Source organism: Didymella exigua, assembly GCF_010094145.1.
Source record: "Didymella exigua CBS 183.55 unplaced genomic scaffold M421scaffold_28, whole genome shotgun sequence".
NCBI classification, from domain to species: domain Eukaryota; kingdom Fungi; phylum Ascomycota; class Dothideomycetes; order Pleosporales; family Didymellaceae; genus Didymella; species Didymella exigua.
Window position 1 is genome coordinate 336,868 of NW_022984802.1, and position 5,084 is coordinate 341,951.

The window sequence follows — 5,084 nt, forward strand, 5'->3', positions numbered from 1 at the left end:
AGTTAAAGCTTGTACATAACTCCTTTACTTAGTTACTAGTTACAGCCTAGGCTGGCTTCTCTTAGCTTATTAAAGGTAGTAAATTAATGCTGCACTAAAACGCGCTGCAAGCTGCTTGCATTACTAAGCTTGAAGAGCAATTAGCAGTCATGACTAGGAGAAAGTCGCGCAAGCGAAAGCAAATTCAGCATGGCAGCACACTTGAGTATGGCCCAGCAGCATCATGGGTAGCTGCTGAGGTGTCTGTAGCAGCTTAGCTATCAAAGAAGACTTGTGGTGCAGGTACTTAAGAAAGGACCTAGTTAGCCTAACAGCGCTGTAGAAACTGTGGAGGCACAGGGCACAACGCTTGAACGTGTTAGAAAGATACAGAAGAAGATTCTAAATCTAATAAAAGCACGCAGTATGCTAGATTACTATTTAATAGCAAGTAATTCAAGTTGCTGCAACATAAGTTGGGCGCGCCAAGAGATTTTGACTAGTTTAGTGATATGACCAGCTCGGTGATAGAGTACGTTAGCTATACTACTAATAAACTTAGTCTTAACTATTTAAAGCACTTTAACATATATACAAAGGAGCATACTATTAGCAGCTACTATCTACTAGTTATTAATAGTTATAAGAGCTACAACTTACTAGATTTCTAGGAATACTGTAAGCATAACAAGATTATTACTATATATATGCCTCTGCACTTATTACATCTCCTGCAGCTACTTAATATAGGCTGTTTTACACCTCTAAAGAAGGTATATAGGCGCTAAGCTAAAGACCTTATATATAACTAGATTAACTAAATTACAAAGCTTAAGTTCCTGCTATACTTTAAAGTAGCCTATAATGCTGTATTCACCTTAAGTAACATCTAAAGAGAGTTCTAGGGCGCTAGACTAGTTCCCTTTAACCTAGAATAGGTTATAATAGGGCTTAATATAAAGCTGCGCACTCTATCACTACAACTCCCTAATTATAATTGTTAAGTTATAACGTACCTCACGGGCGAGTGGAACACCGAGCGAGTGGAACACTTTTGCCAAGCCCCCACCAAAGCCCACCCTATTATGACCCAAAACACCACAAAACAGCGCTGCACAAGGCAAAACAAGCTGTAATATTACTTAGAGACTACTTCTATATTAGTCTTGCACGTTCGCGCGTTATGTCTAGTCTTACTACACCGTCCACAGCGCCTTTAGGTTAGCTCAGCCCCATTAGCGCGCACCTGCTTCTTTACCTTCTTACCATCACCACGCGCCCTAAACTCTGTTAGAGCTGTTAATTACTAGCCCTCCTTAACTATTAGGGTCTCTTCTACCTAAACTTGCTTTCTTTTGTGTAATTTCTGTTATGTAGCTGCCTTATTTGCTGCTTAAAGCTCGGCAATCTCCTGTTGCACCAAAACCAGCTTGTGCGTGACTATTGCTGCACCCTTGATGTAATGCTTAAGCGCGCTTGTTGTGGAATTTAGTAAGCTACCCTAGTATTTCTTAAACTTGTCTTAAATTAGAGTAGATTGTGAGTTAAATTCTAGGGTATTGCTTAGGGTTTGCAACTGCTAGGGCTCGTTGTTAATAGGTAGTGGTGGTGATAGCTGTCAGATGCTCGTACTGTGAGCCAGAGTATGTGCTTAACGAGATCTTAGGTGGTATAATGATATATTAATGATCGTGGCGATGGTGTTTCTGCTGTGGCGTCGTGCTGGTTGCTACAGGATTGAAGTGGGGGGGAATTAGCGCTGTTCGCGGCCGCCGGTGTGCGGGCCAATTAGGAGTTGCTAGGTCTTGCTTAATCAACCTGGCAACTGCTGATTGGCTGCACAACAGGTCCCTGCTTAATTGCGCAGATCTGACCTCTTGCTGCTTGCTCTTATCTAACACACCCCCTTTAGCTTAGAAACTCTTTAAGCTAACTATTTATGCGCGTGTAAGGTTCTTAATTTATTCTTAAATCCTGTCTAGAGGCACACTATTTAGCACTTCTATTAACTCCCTATTCACTAGACTAAGTTGCTAGAGGAAACCTTCCTACTTGTTTACTAGGAGTACCTTTGTAAGTCTGTCTGCTATTATGCTTGCAGACTAGACATGTTCTATAATAATCTTTCTAGTAGCCACCTCCTATTAGAGCTAGTAGTTGTAGATATCTACATGCTAAAGTTTAGTATATAGTTGCAATACTTCCTTAGTAACTAGTTAAATTATTTGTTTATTATTACATTGTATTGTAATAGCGTGTGCGCCTATATCAACGTGTAGTTTGTGCAAGAGCTGTGAGATAAAGAGTGCTTCTTTTACAACCTAGGTAAGAGTAAGAAGCTTAGCCTTAGTTGTTAATATTATTACTGTGTCCTGCTTGTTTGCTTTCTATGTAATAAGGCTACTAAAGAGTTTAATTGCGTAGCCTTAGGAGCTCTTTCTGTCTATAGTGTTGTTAGCAAAGGACGCGTTACTTGCTACCTAGAGGCTAATGCCTCCTCTAAGCTGTAGTAATTGCTGTTTAGTGTTAAGTAGATATAGAAGGACCTAGTCCGCAGCATCTTGGTGGCTGATGCCTGGATTGGTGAGGAACCTAGCAAGCCTTGATGTAGCGAACGCAATGTCAGGTCGCGTGGTGACTGCAGCGAACAGCAGTGATCTAATTTTGCGTTAATACTTGTTAATTTCTGCTAGCGCTGCTAGTCCACTCCTTGGCTGTAGTTTAGTTGTTGCTATTAGAGTGTTATGTTGTATAGTTGTGTTCTTAGCAAGGCGACTAATTTTGTCTAAGTACGCTGCCTAAGATAGGTAGATTTTCTTACTTGCTTAGTCTTGTATAATCTCTATACTAAGGAACTACTATAGGTTATGCCCTCCTGTGTAGGTATACATACTCTATACATAGCTAATTGTCTATATTACCTCTTACTCTTTTAATTTATTGTACATAAGGATAATATTATTAATATAAAAGAAGATAATAATACTGCCCTTAGTTAGATAGCAGGGTTTATAAGGCACAGTCTAGAAACCTAGTGCTTTTAGTGTTGTAGTAAAGTTCTTCTGCTAGAGGAGGGGAGAGATGCGCAGGCTGTAAAGTGCCTTGTTTACTTGCAGTATTGTGCTAGGCTTCTAATAGCCTTGTGGCATCCTCATGTAGACCTCTCTGTCCATTGTAGCATAAACAAACACGTTAGTAACATTATATTGTTTAAGCTCTATGTTATAGTAAGCTGCCATAGCTATTATTGTTTAAAAGGATTAGCTAGCAAGCATAGCTGCATAGGTGTCTTGTGATGTAATATTGCGTTATTAATTACCTCTAACTACTAGTCACGCCTTACACTTTAGCAGTTAATAATATCTATTAAGCTTATAGGTATATACCTATATATAGTTAAGGATCTGTTGTCCTGTTAGTCTAGTTTTTTAAAGTAGTACTTCTAACTATAATTTTATTTCTTAGTAGCTTATAAGGTGCTCTTACTTAGCTTCTTAAAAGAGTTTACCTATAGGGTAATCCTTAAGCTTAGTTTAGAATATAGGTAGAGGTAGAAGTTAACTTTAATAGGGCTTTAAGCCTTTAGTAAGTATTCTTATTATCTTAGCCTTGTCTATAACTTCTCCTCTGTATGTTCTAACACGTCTAGCTTAGGTTCCTGCAAGGAATGATGCTGCCTACAGGACAGTAGTTAAGGACGCTTGTTGCGTCAGAGTTGTTTAATTACTAGCTATAATGCCTGCAAGTAGTGCTGCAGGTGGCGGTGTTAATAGAGGGGTAGGATAGCTATCCTGTATCTTCTATCTGTAATAGTAGCCTAGCAGGTCTGCTTTGTCTTATAGTAACAGCTCTGCTAGGGCTTTATCCTTATAAAAGGAATCTGTTTCTAGTTACTAGGTAGGTATTAGTAGCTTAATAGATTATATATATATTACTATTTCTTTAAGTATAACGTACTCTATCACCGAGCCGGTCATATCACCGAACTGGTCAAAATCTGCCAAGACCAACACAACTCCGCACTTCACAGTATGTCTTAACAACATCACGACCTATTGCTTCAACACGAAGGGAGACTGCAGCTTGCTCTCCAGGCCTACAATACGGGACAGTTTCAGAGCCATCGGGCTGCTGCTGCTGCATTCAACGTTAACCAACGCAGGCTCTCTAAACGCGCTAGCAATACTCCATTTCAACTCAACGTACGCGCAAACTGCCAGAAGCTCACTGCAACTGAAGAGCAAACAATTGTCCAATATATCCTTAACCTCAATTCGCGAGGATTTGCGCCTCAGCTGTGTGAGGTAGCAGATATGGCTAATAAACTATTAGGTGTGCGTGGTGGGGAGCCTATTAGTAAACTCTAGGCTATAAGATTTGTAACGCGTTTAGATCAGCTCAAGATGGCGTTCAACCAAGCAAAGGACAGACAGAGGATACTGCAGGAAGATCCTAAGGTAATCAACGCGTGGTTTATGCTAGTAGAGGGTACTAAGGCCAAGTATGGCATCCACAACAATGACGTGCACAACTTTGATAAGACTGGGTTCCAGATAGGCGTGATAGGGTCAATGAAGGTTGTCACAGGCGCTGAGAGACGCGCTCGACCTGAGCTTGTTCAGCCAGGCGATCGGGAGTGGGTTACAGTTATACAGAGCATCTGCGCTGCTGGATATGCAACCCCGCCTTTCATCATCTACAAAGGACGCATCCACATCTCTGCCTGGTACGAGGAGACGGATATACCACACAATTAGAAGCTCTCTGTCTCTGAGAACGGCTGGACAAACAACGCGCTTGGCCTTGAGTGGTTGAAGCATTTTGACGCGCATACAAGAGCGCGTCAGGTAGGGGGATACAGGCTACTCATCTTGGACGGCCATGAGAGCCACCTTAACCAGGATTTTAAGGACTATTGCCTGGATAACAAGATCCTTACTCTCTGTATGCCAGCTCACTCGTCACACATCCTCCAGCTGCTTGACGTGGTCTGTTTCTCACTGTTGAAGCGCAAGTACTCCCAACGCGTCCAGGACTTGGCACGCCAACGCGTCTTCCACATCAACAAGGAAGGCTTCCTTCCAGCCTTTAGAGACGCGTTTCTT